The sequence below is a fragment of the Oncorhynchus nerka genome, linkage group LG12, assembly GCF_034236695.1.
Source record: "Oncorhynchus nerka isolate Pitt River linkage group LG12, Oner_Uvic_2.0, whole genome shotgun sequence".
NCBI classification, from domain to species: Eukaryota; Metazoa; Chordata; class Actinopteri; order Salmoniformes; family Salmonidae; genus Oncorhynchus; species Oncorhynchus nerka.
In genome coordinates, this window is record NC_088407.1 from 30184573 (window position 1) to 30200868 (window position 16296).

At 41.7% G+C, this 16296-nt stretch overlaps 1 protein-coding gene across 2 annotated transcripts in view; it reads right to left on the bottom strand.

The window, feature by feature from the left end:
* kcnip4a (potassium voltage-gated channel interacting protein 4a) overlaps positions 1 to 16296 on the bottom strand; it is a 197309-nt gene that overhangs the window by 25259 nt on the left and 155754 nt on the right. The gene's annotated exons all lie outside the window — the stretch shown is intronic.

Sequence of the window (16296 nt, forward strand, 5' to 3'; positions counted from 1 at the left end):
CCAAGCACTTGGCGGTGTCCCGATCTCTCCTCATGAAATATCACAGCAGAGGTAATTAGCGTTATCGAAACCCAGGAACAAGGGCCCTCTGGCAGGGAGCCTCCTCGAGATGGGGGCCGTTGAACTCAGAGAGGCGCTTTAATGGGCCTGTAATGATGGCAGCCGCCGTCTCGGGCCTGTCAATGCCAGCGGTTGTCCTCAGAGCCGAGCACTTGAAAAGTCTCCCTTGCACACACTCACCTGAGGTATGCCAGCGTCTCACCACCTCTCATTAGCCCTGAGAGGAGTCTTGTGGACGGTGGCCAAAATGCTACGTCTCTTCTCAGTATTGGATTAACCTGCCGAAGAGCTGGTGTGTATGTGTGTGTCTACAAGCATCAATAGGATAGGGAAGACACTCTCATAGCTCATATGCTGCCAATTTCAGAGTTTCCCTTTGATGTTGGTGAAAACCCTATGCTCCCACTCCAAAAGAATACAGTATCTTGTGATCTGGTTTATTATGCTAATGACAAGGTGCTCGTCGTCCTCAGATTGCTGTAATCAAATCCTGCCATCCCTCACACTTTCAAGTCAATTAATCACACACAAAGGCCATGGTGAGTCTGTCCAGTCCACTGAGCGTGTTGGCACCACACGGTGAGGTAAGAAACTGTGTGACGGTGATTCTTCAATAGCGCTATGGAGTCTGACTCTACAGTGAGCTGGTTGGATGATGAATGGGACACACACAGGAACACACAGACAACCCAGATTAACGATTCACCCGTTTCTACTGACTCAGTTATGATATAGTCATAGGGTTTCAATTCACGTGTGTGTTATTTAATAGACAAAGTACAATGAACAGGTGGGTTGTATCAGACTTAGCTTAACACTTCGCCCTCAGTGTCTAACCCAGTTCTTCCATATTGGCACTTGCATGTCTTTTCCCATGCATCTTATTTCTCATGACATTAAGGAGCTCACTCAGTGAAGTTTGAAATTGATTTGAAAAGGGGGGGGGGGGGATTAGACTTTGGTATTAGGTCCCACATTTTGTGTAGAATCTAAAGTAAGGATTAGGTCTCTAAAAATGTTGCCTTGGTGGTGCCTCTGGCCATTGGCCAGCCACATAAGGACACCAGAGAAGAGACTGGAGAAGCAGTGACTGCTGGCCTGAGGTTCCTTTCAAAAACCTCACTGACTGTACTACAACACCACAGAGTAAAGGGTGGGAGGTAGGATAATATTTAGGAGGAAAGAGAGGTAAAGGGGGGAAAGAAAGAAAAAGAGTGTGAGAGAGAAAGATGTTCTGGGAGAGAGAAAGATGTTCTGGGAGAGAGAAAGATGTTCTGGGAGAGAGAAAGATGTTCTGAGAGAAAGAGAAAGATGTTCTGGGAGAGAGAAAGATGTTCTGAGAGAGAGAAAGATGTCCTGGGAGAGAGAAAGATGTTCTGAGAGAGAGAAAGATGTTCTGGGAGAGAGGAAGATGTTCTGAGAGAGAGAAAGATGTTCTGAGAGAGAGAAAGTCACTTGCTTTGGCTACTGGCAGATGACTTTTTGACGGCGGAGCACGGTAAGAGCTTCATTAGTCGGGCTTTGACGCCGTGCCTGTCGCCGTTCTGAGGGTAGACATAACCTAGGACAAACAGCATGGTGAGTGTAACAGTTACCCTGACAACCGACGGCTGCTGTGCATGCTGGGAGACTGAAACGGAACGGAGAGTGCAAGCTGTGGAGATGAGTGACTGTCACCAATGGCTCTCAAGACAACACTGGACGTGTGTGCATTTATGTGCCATGTGTAAACATTCAGAGTCGGTACATATATTCCTCAAAGGAAAATGAAGCATCTCAAATCTGGGCACAAATGAACAAAGAGCATGCATCTCATGTCCATTTATTAGTGTGCAGATGCAGCCCATAAGACCTTGTTAAAGCAGCTTGGGCTCACGATAATTCAGTCAAGTATTGAAAAATACTGCAATGCAGCAACTTTGCTATTACAACACTGGTACATCAAAGAATCTATCCACTTCAGTATGGTACTACTGTATATTTTTTCATTTTTAACTGTATTTATTTAACTAGGTCTTTCCTCACTGTAAATCAGCTCCAGAGTTGAATGTTTACTGTATTTATATGATATAATCTGTGTATTGACTCCTGTCTGTATCCTGTTTGCACATTGTCAATTGCTTGCAATTGAAAGCAATCCTAGGGGAAACACTGACTGTAGAGATTCAACTCTTATCAGTCATTTTGATCTCCTATTGCAACGTTTGCTCCATGGAAACCAGTCAGTATGTTACATGACGTATTAATATACTGTAGTATTGTGGCACTAAGTCATCACTGTAAGCGTGGCTTTGAATACAATCTGTAGCACATGACCTCAGGTTGGACTTTTCACTTTTCACACACACAGTCAAGCGTATCGCTTCACACAACACACAGGGGTCCATGCCACTGTAAGCAATATTATACATGACTGACCAATGGATAATGTTCCACGTAATCCACTCTCGCAACAGCATCGTGTGTCAACACAATTTCTACCCACTCAAGGGGATCCAAATGCTCAATCTTTATGATCGCTATAGCGTGTAATAAAAAACGCTACAAACATTATCTACTTAGTGTTCTAATGGTGCCCCGCACTCAACATGAAAGTCTTTAAATAACACGTTTAAGAGTCCTCTCTTACAAGCACTAAAGTTGTTTCTACCCTCTTGCCAGAGGCAGTGCTGAAAAAATGTAGCTCAAGGCTTTAAGGTAAGCATAGGCATGAGACAAGCTCTCAAATTATGTCGTTCACCACTCACTTCCAACACGTGTAATTCCAAGACAGCTTTGATGTTAGGTATAAAGAATAACAGCAGTGTTGCGTGTTTGTGAGGAACACACAGTGAGGACTCCGACACACTGACAGTCTGTAGATGGGAAATCTACAGAAATTCTATAGTGGCGTCCCTTTACTTGGTACTTGTTCAGTAGGGGGCTACATTTAGCAGGTTGAAGTACACTATGTAAAGCTTACAATGATCTGACACTGCAGTGTGTGTGACAATGGTTGGTAAAATACAGCAGTATGTGTGAATTATGACATACAATGTATAGTTTATATTCTAGAATCTACAGTGCATTCTGGAAAGTATTCAGACCCCTTCCCTTTTTCCACATTTTGTTACATTACAGCGTTATTCTAAAAGGAATGCAAAAAAAATAAAATCTCAATCTATACACAATACCCCATAACAAGGCGAAAACAGGTTTTTGGAAATTCTTGCAAATTTATTTGAAAAAAAACAGAAATACCATATTTACATATGTATTCAGACCCTTTGCTATGAGACTCGAAATTTAGCTCAGGTGCATCCTGTTTCCATTGATCATCCTTGAGATGTTTATACAACTTTATGGGAGTCCACCTGTGGTAAATTCAATTGATTGGACATGATTTGAAAAGGCACACACCTGTCTATATAAGGTCCCACAGTTGACAGTGCATATCAGAGCAAAATCAAGCCATGAAGTCAAAGGAATTGACCATAGAGCTCGGAGACAGGCTTGTGTCGAGGCACAGATCTGGAGAAGGGTACTAAAACACTTCTGCAGCATTGAAGATCCCCAACAACACAGTGGCCTCCATCATTATTACATGGAAGAAGTTTGGAACCACTGAGACTCTTCCTAGAGCTGGCCAAACTGAGCAATCAGAGGAGAAGGGCCTTGGTCAGGGAGGTGACCAAGAATCCGATGGTTACTCTGACAGAGCTCTAGATTCCTTTGAGGAGATGGGAGAACCTTCCAGAAGCACAACCATCTCCGCAGCACTCCAACAATCAGGCCTTTATGGTAGAGAGGTCAAGATGGAAGCCACTCCTCAGTAAAAGGCACGACAGCCCGCTTGGATTTTGAAAAAAGGCACCTAAAGAACTCTCAGACCATGAGAAACAAGATTCTCTGGTCTGATGAAACCAAGATTGAACTCTTTGGACTGAATGCCAAGCTTCATGTCTGGAGGAAACCTGGCACCATCGCTACGATGAAGCATGGTGGTGGCAGCATCATGCTGTGGAGATGTTTTTCTGCGGCAGGGACTGGGAGACGAGGGAGAGATGAACGGACCAAAGTACAGAGAGATCCTTGATGAAAACTTGCTTCTTCAAAGTAGCCACCTATTGCCTTGATGACAGCCTTGGACATTCTTGGAATTATCTCATCCAGCTTCACCTGGAATGCTTTTCCAACAGTCTTGAAGGCACCCTTAACCAGCATGGCTACCACAGCATTCTGCAGCTACACACCATCCCATCTGGTTTGGGCTAAGTGGAACTATCATTTGTTTTTCAACAGGACAATGACCCAACACAACTCCAGGCGGTGTAAGGGCTGTTTTACCAAGGAGAGTGATTGAGTGCTGCATCAGATGACCTGGCCGCCACAATCCCCCAACCTCAACTGAGATGGTTTGAGATGAGTCGGACCGCAGAGTGAAGGAAAAGCAGCCAACAAGTGTTCAGCATATGTGGGAACTCCTTCAAGACTGTTGGAAAAGCATTCCAGGTGAAGCTGGTTGAGAGAATGCCAAGAGTGTGCAAAGCTGTCATCAAGGCAAAGGGCGGCTAGTTGAAGAATCTCAAACATATAAAATATATTTTGATTTGTTTAAACACTTTTTATGATTGCTACATGATTCCATATGTGTTATTTCATAGTTTTGATGTCTTCACTATTATTCTACCATGTAGAAAATAGTAAAAATAAAGAAAAACCCTGGAATGAGTAGGTGTGTCCAAACTTTTGACTGGTACTGTATTTTTTATATTTAACAAATGTGCAAAAATGTTTATTTTTCATTATAGGGTATTGTGTGTAGAAAAACAAATTGTATCAATTCTAGAATAAGGCTGTAACGTAGCAAAATGTGGAAAAAGTCCGGGGGTCTGAATAGTTTCTGAATGCACTGTAAATATAGAAGCTGATTAAGGACATTCATCTGGTTAGTTCTTCGAGACAATATCCATCCAGGCCAATAACCTGTGTGAGCTATGTCGCAGACAATCTCGCAGACACAATCGCCTCCTCCTCATGATGTCAGACAATTTTATTGACAATATGGTCAGATGTCTTGCGTTTGTCATCCATTCTTGTTACCACACTGACACACACCCTTCTGCCGACTGGCAAGGAGAAGTCTGTGCGTCCTCGCTAAAGACAAAGCGTGTTGGCAGTTCTTTGGAGAGCAGACATTTATGTGGAATGATTAAGGTAGTGCAGTGACAAGCCTTTAGTAGCTCAGTGTTTCAACTAGAAATGTTTTAAGCAGAGGTGGCAAGGGTAGGGGGGTGCATTGCTACTAACGTTAGCACAATGACATGCTAGCTGTTCTCATAGACTTCCAGACATTGAGCCAACAACTATCCATTTAAAAGTGCGTCTAGGCAGAAATATATATATATATATATATATATACTGCATATACAACATTTTTGCAGCTGCTAAATGAATCTAGGGGAAACACTGAGTAGCTCCACTAAGAGCTAAAGGGAATAAGCAAAGGAAGTAATGTGACTACTGTGGCCAGTATTGACGACATTCAACAATAAGGTTTGTCTGAAGTGAATGCGCTTATACAAACATATAATTGCATGTTTTGTTATTTTCTGGAGCTGTGCAGTAAGGGAATAAGTGTCTGACTTGAGAAATGGCAGACAACAGTGGAATTAATGTAGGGTCTGAGTGACGCGGCCCTTAATCAAGGAGGAAAAGAGCATGCAGCCAGTGTGTCTGGAGGAATACATGCCCTTTGTTCCTTTATTGACTAAATGGATGTGATATGTAATATGTAGGGGACAGCTTTGACTAGGAGTTGGCAGGGGTCACAGGGACTGCTTCCTTACCACTGCTCCAGTGAATTGTCGTGCCAAGTTCATAGTGTGACATACAGTATTAATGATACGCAAAGGTTGGGCGTTGTTGTTCCTAACCAAGACACTGTTGTAATACGGACAAACTGGGGGACCCAGCATTTTAAATCATAACGCAGCATAAAAACACAACATGCACACTGCTGTCATTTCATACTTTTGGCTTCTGTGAAAAAGTCAACAAAACCTGGAACAGTTAGTTAACAAATAGATTGATACAGTGTTACAGGAATGGTAGGTTGTTAAGTCCAAAGCTCATCAAAATGTTGGAGCATTTTACTTTGATCCAGCCTCTCATCAATAAAGTGGTTGCCTTAAATATTTTGCCCTAGAGGGAAAATGAGGAATGAGTTCCGATCCCGTCAATGGTTTAGGAAAGGCAATAAATGCCCCAGCAAAACAATTACCAGGGGATGCTATTGCTTTGCGGCCTGACAAACACAAAGTATACAGTTATGCTAAAAGACAAAAAGGATGCCAGAATAGCGCTATTCCCTACAGACTGACTTCGGACACATCAAATCCCATTAATATGATATATGGCCTGAAAAACATGGTTTAATTATTTGATAGATTAATAGTATGTATAAACTCAATTGCCTTTGTTTTGAGTAGACAAATAGTTAGACATAGTTGCGAATACTTATAATCAATTCATAGTTAAATAGCATTTTTCTGCTGAAACAAACAATTTGATGATTTCTGCTGCTGTGCTTGTGTAGGTCCTATTGTTTTGTTAAAAGGTGAAGGGTAGGGTTACCATAGTTCTGAGGGGCCACGTGCTGACGTTATTCAGTACACATACAATCCATTGTTTTGCTGACTGAAAGTTCCCTCACATACAATAGCTTATCTTATAAAGTATCTGCAGTTCATTGCTTACATTTAAGCAGACCATATATTTTTCCACAGATGTCTTACAAGCTGAGATGCAGTATACCAAAGGCATGACAAAGTCCAGATCAGGGAATCGTCCTGAACCTTTCCACGATGAAGAGTATTCTGGGTGAATGTCCTATTATCAGAACAGACCATGTATCATGAAGAGGAAACATAATTCCCTTCCAGCTTTTCAGTCTTAAACATCCCTCATGTAAAGCTCTGACCTTCTCATGTCTTGCATCAAACCTCATAGGTTACCCTCCCCTAACATCCCTTACAAATATCCCCCAACAGTCCAATATTACTGGATCATCAAACAGAGATAAACTTCAGTTAGGACTTACAGTGCTCTGTTCAGAAAGCCTTTGTTTCTCATGCCTGTCAAGGTCTTACCCTGGCATGAGTCAGCGTCAGATCCCAGACATTATGTTCGCTCTGTGGCGTCAGGAAGCCGGGATAAAAAAAACAGGCCACCACTCAGAGGACCTACAACTTATCATCCGGCGACACACCTGCTAGTGTTACAGGCAATCACACTCGTATGTCATAAGATCCTTTTCGTAGGTCTGTGGATCTCTTAACCGTGCCTGGAATGTCGTTCCATTACGGTAGATGACAGGTTCACCGTAATTACCGTAACCCGTGTTGACCTGAGGATATCCAGGCCTTGTTTGGTGATAATGCGGTCCGGGCGTTAACCAGAGGAAAGGAAACTCCTCTTGGGTGACGAGAAACCCAGTTGAATAATTGAGTCATTAACAGGTGACCATACTATACCATATAGTGTCCACTCCAAACACAGAGGTAACATTAGCTAGCTACTGGGAGGATGTCATGTCATTCCCCCCCCACATATCGTTTTTCGTTGGCTACAGCTAGAGATGCGGGTGCTATTTGGTTAGCTAGCAAGAAATGTCAATAACTTTGCTAGGTAGCTATGCTGAACTTGAACAACTTATCCACAGTTAGCATATATCTTAGTTGTCAAACTAATTAATTTGGCATTGATAAAATGGACAGGCAGGCAGACAAGTACCCACTCAGTTGACAAAATGTGGGTTGGGACAAGCATGCTTTGGCAGGCAAGCTGCAGAAGGGTGAGCAGGCTACTATTCCCCATTGTATATCAGTGCAATTTTGAAAAAGTTTGAGGGTTTATCTACTGTTCCCTCGTTAGACTTTAGCTCATCTCACTCTGGCTAACGTTAGTTGTTGATTTTGTTGTGTATTAATTGTCCAAACACACAGCCGCTTTCCCACTCTATATTGCTATAAGATTTTCAAATGCCTTACTCCACGTCAGGGGTTCCCAAACATTCTTTCACTCAGGACCATCTACCCGCATTGGGGAACATCCTGGGGCACCATTTCTATTTCTATGGACACTGTTCATGATACAAACTGTTCACACACTTGTTGGTTTCGACTTAGAGAATATTTTGTCATGAGCTGCAGATACATTTTTGCAGGTTTAAAGCTCATTATCTTGCAACTCTATACATTTTGTCATGTCTAATGTGTATTAATGTGATATGAGTGACTAGCATCACAACAACAAAAACATCGATAGGCTAACAAAACGTAGCTCGAAAAAAGTTTGCTGACATGGGCTGGTTGATCTGGACATTTCTGACAAGTTATAAATAGCTCTCTAAGGTTGGCAATGACATGACAAGAGGAAAACTGATGATGTACTAGCCAATTTCGAAATTTGCACCTTGTGCATTATACTATTACAACTTTCAAATCCTTGCCGATGACAAGCATTCCCATAACATGATTTAGCCACCACCATGCTTGAAAATAGGAAGAGTGGTACCCAGTGATGTGTTAGCCCCAAACATAAATCTTTGTATTCAGGACATACATTTCTTTTCATTGGCAAATTTTTAACAGTTTTATTTTAGTGCCTTATTTATGCCTTCCTTTTTTTTCACCCTGTCATTTAGTATTGTGGAGTAACTAAAATGTTGTTGATACATCCTCAGTTTTCTCCTATCACAGCTATTAAACTCAGAAAATGTTTTAAAGTCACCATTGGCCTCATGGTGAAATCCCTGACCGGTTTCCATCCTATACGGCAACTGAGTTAGGAAGGACACCTGTATTTCCGTATTGAATGGGTGCATTGATACACCATCCAAAGTGTCATTAATAACTGCACCATGCACAAAGGGATATTCATTGTCTACTTTTTTAGGTGCCCTTCTTTGCAAGGCATTAGAAAACGTCCCTCGTCTTTGTGGTCCTTTTGTTATATTAAAAAATCATGTTAAACACTATTAATGCACAGAGAGTGAGTCCATGCAACATATCTTTTGACTTAGGCACATTTTTACGACTGAACTTATTTAAACTTGCCATAACAAAGTGGTTGAATACTTAACTCAAGATATTTCAGCTTTTCATTATTAATTCATTTGTAAAAAAAAAAATCTAAAAACAAAATTCTACTTTGACATTATGGGGTATTGTGTGTAGACCAGTAACACCATGTAAATTGTATGTATTTTAAATTCAGGCTGTAACAACAAAATGTGGAAAAAGTCAAGAGGTGTGAATACTTTCTGAAGCCACTGTACATGAAGAGAATAAACGGGCAGAGGGCAGGTCAGTATCAGTTCTTTCTCCTTCCTGGTTGCTTGTTGCACTAAGAGTGAAAAGGAAGCCTGGTCGGCACAAACCATGTGTTGTGATCTCTCGACATACGACACACCACAGCACACTATAGTTGACACACTGAACCCTGAGCCAAACTCTAAACTGATCTTATCTTATCTCCACCTCAACAATCTCCTTATTTAGTCTCCATTTGGGACCTGGCAAGACAACAGAAGACCGAAGCAAGAGTCTCGTATTCGTAGTAGGCAAAGCAACATTCTGCCATTGTCCACTTCTAAGGAAATGTATAAAAGTGTATTGAAAAGTCACTCCACCTGTCAGTGGTGCGATATGTCACAAATGTCAATGAGTGTGAAAGTGTTCTACGGGCATTGAACATGTCAGGATGGCCAACATCACAACAGTCTGGGGAAGGTTATTGCAAGAGAGCGTTATTGGACCGGCAGACGCAAGGTATTGATGTACAGTACCAGTCAAAAATTTGGACATACCTACTCATTCAAGGGTTTTTCTTTATTTTTACAATTTTTCTAATTATATAATAATATATATTTTTTAAACTATTAAATAACACACATGGAATCATGTAGTAAACAAAAAACGTTTAAACAAATCAAAATATGATTTATATTTGAGATTCTTCAAAGTAGCCACCCTTTGCCTTGATGACAGCTTTGCACTCTCTTGGCATTCTCTCAACCAGCTTCATGAGGTTGTCACCTGGAATGCATTTGTATTAACAGGTGTGCCTTGTTAAATGTTAATTTGTGGAATTTCCTTCTTAATGCGTTTGATCAGTTGTGTTGTGACAAGGTAGGGGTGGTATACAGAAGATATCCCTATTTGGTAAAAGACCAAGTTATGGCAAGAACATCTCAAATAAAAATAAAAAAGCGACAGTCCATCATTACTTTAAGACATGGAGGTTTCTTCAAGTGCAGTCGCAAAAACCATCAAGCGCTAAGATGAAACAGGCTCTCATGAGGACCACCACAGGAAAGGAAGACCCAGAGTTACCTCTGCTGCAGAGGATAAGTTCATTATAGTTGCCAGCCTCAGAAAATGCAGCCCAAATAAATGCTTCACAGAGTTCAAGTAACAGACACATCTCAACATCAACTGTTCAGAAGAGATTGCATGAAATCAGGCCTTCAGGGTGAAATTGCTGCAAAGAAACCACTACTAAAAAACACCAATAATAAGAAGAGACTTGCTTGGGCCAAGAAACACGAGCAATGTACATTAGACCAGTGGAAATATATCCTTTTGTCTGATGAGTCCAAATTGTTATTTTTGGTTCCAACCGCAGTGTCTTTGTGAGGTGCAGAGTAGGTGAGTGGATGATCTCGGCATGTGTGGTTACCACAGTGAAGCATGGAGAAGGAGGTGTGATGGTGCTCTGCTGGTGACATTGTCTGATTTATTTATTTAGAACTCAAGGCACACTTAACCAGCATGGCTACCACAGCATTTTGCAGCGATACGCAAAGCCATCTGGTTCGTGCTCAGCAGGGGTATCATTTGTTTTTCAACAGGACAATGACCCAACACACCCCCAGGCTGTGTAAGGGTTATTTGACCAAGAAGGAGAGTGAGAGTGCTGCATCAGATGACCTGGCCTCCACAATCATCCGCAGAGTGAAGGAAAATCAGCCAACAAGTGCTCAGCATATGTGGGAACTCCTTCAAGACTGTTGGAAAGGCATTCCAGGTGAAGCTGGTTGAGAGACTTCCAAGAGTGTGCAAAGCTGTCATAAAGGCAAAGGGTGGCTACTTCGAAGAATCTCACATTTAAAATATATTTTGATTTGTTTAACACCCTGCAATGAGTAGGTGTGTCCAAGCTTTTGACTGGTACTATATATGCATATATATGCGTGTGTGACAGGAAGAACAATGTAACCCAAGTGAGAATGCAGGACGTACTATGGATTTCAAAATTGCAACCCAAGTTCCAATATTGGCGGGAGCATATTTTCTTTAATTCTGCTTTCCGGGAGGCAGTCAGTAGGTGTCTGCTATAACACCAATCAATCCGCATGTTCTTTCGGAGTTGAAATGAGGATGAACAGACTATTCCTTAGCAGATGGTAATGAACTGAAATTACACAGCGAGAGATGGAGTGTGACTGCAAACGGGAGAGTACTGCAGTCTGGGCAATGGTAGATTTAATAGGTTTTGGTTCAGTCCCGTGGAAGAGGTTGACCAGCATGAGATCAGTTTGACCTGCTCTCCCGCCATTTTACCGACATCACCTGCTTTTCCCAGCACATTCCAGAGATTTTGGAGAGCCGGATCTGATCGCCCCCAGATTGACAGTTAGTACAGCAGTTCTGGCGGCTTCATAATTAGCCACTCAGAAGCACATCTGCTCATGTTTGGGGATGAGCCTCACTAACTTTCCACTTTTTTCCCCTCCAGAATTTGAAAAGAGGCAAAATCATGTCAGGTAAGGCTTAGTTAATAATATCAAAATGATGGTGATTAGGCGCGAAGCCAAATCTGGTGGAGAGGCTTGAAATGATTTGAACCCACATAGGCGCCGAGGGAAGTGGTGTTCAACTGTTGCACCCATAAATATTTCAAGCACCTGCTTCTCAGTCAGATGGAGAAATGGTGCTGTTGAGCCCCAAGGGGATGGAGATCTGTCTTTCAGACTGACAGACAACTGTAGCTTTGGTTGGTGAGGTTTCGCGTTTGAAATTGGATACAATCCTCTGGCAAACTTCAACAAATGCCTCATTACAATCCAGGACGCGAATGTGGACACACCTTCACTTTTAACCTGGCCCAAGCACATTTTAGAGTCAAGACCATGAAGCTCGTTTCCAAATGTGATTATGAAGCAGCAACATCCAGGTACGGTCAGAGACAGAAATGTGTGCACCCACCACAGGCAACACGTGCCATCATTTCTATCAGGGAATATCAGAGCGCTGCGGTCAATGGTGCTGCTCAACGAAGCAGGTGAGCGCAAACATAAACACGGACCTTGTGCCTTCAAGACCCCAAGCTGTTTTATCTGATGAGGCAAGAGGCATTAGTCTCTTTGCAGGGTAGCAGACAGCAACAATTCACACACGTATACAATGAGACCCCTTTCCTTATTGAATGTTGGAGCAGCACATACTGTATAAGGCCATAGACAGCTTAGTTGAGGCAGGCCAAACTGATGACTCAAAAGGAGGCATTTTCTTTTACAGGCAGTGGAAAGGAGGACATCTATTTGCCATTGTCTCCACTATCAATCTGAATATTGACCTTTTTAAAGTATAGTTTTTTGGAGACGGCATGAAAATGCTCAGTGCCAGAAAAAAGCCACCTCCACTGACAACCACTAGATCTTGTGTACAATATGGCTGTGTGTGTGTGTGTGTGTGTGTGTGTTTGCAATGTTGGCATTCCAAGGTCTAGTTTGTAGGAAGGGGCTGCGACCAAGTCGCACCTGTGGTGCCCTAGGGTCGTATTCCGATATTCCGCCTGAGTTTCCTGAGGAGTAATAGATTCCCCTTGGCCCTCTCACAGCCACAAATATTTTCAAATGATCCAACACAAATGCTAGACCACAGCCTGACTCCAGAATACAATACAACCACTGCCAAACAATGGACATCCGTCAAATTACTTCTCTGCATCGGTGTTGTGTCTGGTGTACAAAGTCGATTGAAGATGGTACTTTCGACCACACTCTTGACTACCTAATGGGGAAGGCTCATTATCTCCCACATAGCCGTGGAAAATATGGGGGACGGTAGATACAAATAAATGCAGCCATTCTTTCCCATTTGCTACATCTCAAACACAAACTTGCCTTAAGATTGCAGTCTGGGAAAACAATATTACATTGCTGTTATCTAATAAATCAGTAGCATCTATAATGAACAAAAATATAAAACACAACACACAACAAGTTCTAAGATTTTACTGAGTTGCAGTTCATATAAGGAAATCAGTCAATTGAAATAAATTCACGAGGCCCAAATATATGGATTTCACATGACTCGGCAGGGGCGCAGCCATGGGTGGGCCTGGGAGTGCATAGGCCTACCCACTTGTGACCCAGGGCCCACCCACTGGGGATCCAGGCCCAGCCAATCAGAAGGTGTTTTCCCCCCACAGAAGGGCTTTATTACAGACGGGAATACTCAACACCCCCACTCTCCCACAGGTGAAGAAGCCGGGTGTGGAGGTCCTGGGCTGGCGTGGTTACACATGGTCTGCGGTTGTGAGGCCGGTTGGACGTACTGTCAAATTCTCTAAAACAACTTTGGATGTGGCTTATGATAAGGAAATTAAATTCTCTGGCAACAGCTCTGGCGGACATACCTGCAGTCAGCATGCCAGTTGCACGCTACCTCAAAAAAACTTCACATTTTAGAGTGGCCTTTTATCCCCAGTACAAGGTGCACCTGCTTAATGACCATGCTGTTTAAGCAGCTTCTTTATGTGCCACACCTGTCAGGTGGATGGATTATCTTGGCAAATGAGACATTTTGAGAAGTTTTTTTAACAGGGATATAACCAAATTTGTGCACGAAATTTGACAGAAGTTTTTTGTGCATATGGACATTTCTGGGATCTTTTATTTCAGCTCATGACTTTACATGTTGCGTTCATATTTTTGTTCAGTGCAGTTCCATGTTGCTGGCTCTGAGGACTGCAGTGGAATGGCTTTGGATAAGAAGGCTGGTCATTGTTTCTGCGAACCCCAGCCACATTGGCAACTAATTTTCACTAACATCAATAGAGCCAACTGTTCGTGCAATGGCATTGGTTATTAAAGCAATTCTGGATTTTTTTTACATTTCCTATCAGAACTGTCAGTCCATTTGTGCTGTATGCAAATCTTTGCCACTGTTTAAATGCAATGCTTTATGCTGTCAGCACAAGGTCCACTCCAGGTGAAGTAGCCTAAACTGTGGTGGCAGAGAGAGTAGACAGGGAGAGATAGGCGAACAGTCAAAAACCATGTTTCAACTATGGGCCATCTTGCCAGGTAAGATATCTCAATTACAGTGTTGGTCAGCACACACTAATAAAGCACAGGTGGTGAATCAGAGCTAAATCTGGCTTAATAATCAGCATGGCATTCACTGGCATCAAATAGGGGACCGTTATGTACTAAAAGACATAATTGGTCAACAAAATGCTGTGATCATCTCGATCTTAGATGTTCAAGTGTATGAATTTGGTTTAGTTCATTATAAACTATGTTTCCATCCACAGTTTTAACGAGAGTAAAGTAAAAAATGACAGAAACAGGTTTCAGTACAATTTTATAAACGCCGATAGATCATTTGTTCGTTCGACATGGTGGGATCTTTGTGTGTCGATACAATTCATTATGAGATAAATGGCGGAGGGAATGCCTTTAGGCGCAAATATTGATACAATAACCATCATATTGAAGCAAAGAGAGTCACCCGGTGATATGGTTTTGTCCTCCCACTATGACTCTGGAAACTATATGCAGTTCATTAGGCTACAGACGATTCCAATAAATATTCTGGTGACATGATGATCGATGCCTGACAAATAAATATTCTTGCTCTTATCCATAATAATTTCCTCATGTAGACTAGCCTACCCACACTGCCTACCTGCACTATCGGCGAGCTGTTGGCTAGAGCGTATGCGCCATGACCAAAGTAGACACATTTGCTATTAAACGCAACAGTTTTTTTGTGACTAAACTATCGGTAGATCTTAAAATGCGATGGAAACATATTGAACTTTAGATTTTTATTCAGTACATGAAAACTTAAGGAAAAAGTCAATTGTGTCCACTACGTCGTCACACGCTGTTGTTGTTTAAAAAACAAATCTGCAACAAGTCTGTTCGGTAGAAACACCACTGGTTTTCTTTATGCAGATTTTTAAAATATTGACATGATAAAACTGTCACCAATTGGATGGATACCTAGCTACTTACTGTAAGCAATGTTTTTTGTGCATTAAAGTTCAAATGTGCAGCTTTTCCAAAATACCATTGTTTTTTAGATGTACCAGAACATCAATCATTTACTTTGGTTAGAACTCTTGAAAAAGTCAAGTCGTCCCTAAGCTGTTTTTTCCCCCCGTTCTTAAACTGATACGGACATCACAAAGTGTTGTCCTTTGCTATTATGGACAGTCAGTGACTGCATTTTGGGGCGAGGGATTTGGTGACAACATGCTTTAGGACGGGGCATTTTCAGAGTTGAGGTGGGGGGTTTTTGCTGTTGAAAAGTGCAGTAATTTAGAAGGTTAATTCATAATTGCAGTAATCTGACAGTGGAAGTGTTTCCATCATACATTAGTCTGCCTGGAGAAAACTCAGACATGGTAGAAAACACCAATTTCCCCAATGGCAAAAAATTAAAATCCTTTAAAGTACTACTTAAGTCGTTTTTTGGGGTATCTATACTTTCCTATTCATACTTTTACTTCACTACAATCCTAAAGAAAATAATGTACTTTTTACTCCATACATTTTCCCTGGCACCCAAAAGTAATCGTTACATTTTGAATGCTTAGTAGGACTGTAAAATAGTCCAATCGACACACATCAAGAGAACATCCCTGGTCATCCCTACTGCCTCTTATCAGGCAGACTCACTAAACACCAATGCTTCTTTTGTAAATGATGTCTGAGTGTTGGAATGTGACACTGACTATCTGTCTGGTTTGCTCAATATAAGGCATTTGAAAACGATTTATACTTTTACTTTTGATACTTGAGTATATTTGAGCAATTACATTTGCTTTTGATACTTTTACTCAAGTAGTATTTTATTGGGTGACTTTACTTTAGTCATTTTCTATGAAGGCATCTTTACTTTTACTCAAGTAAAAGCTGCTCCACCAATTCACAGATATACAAAAATAAAGTTAATG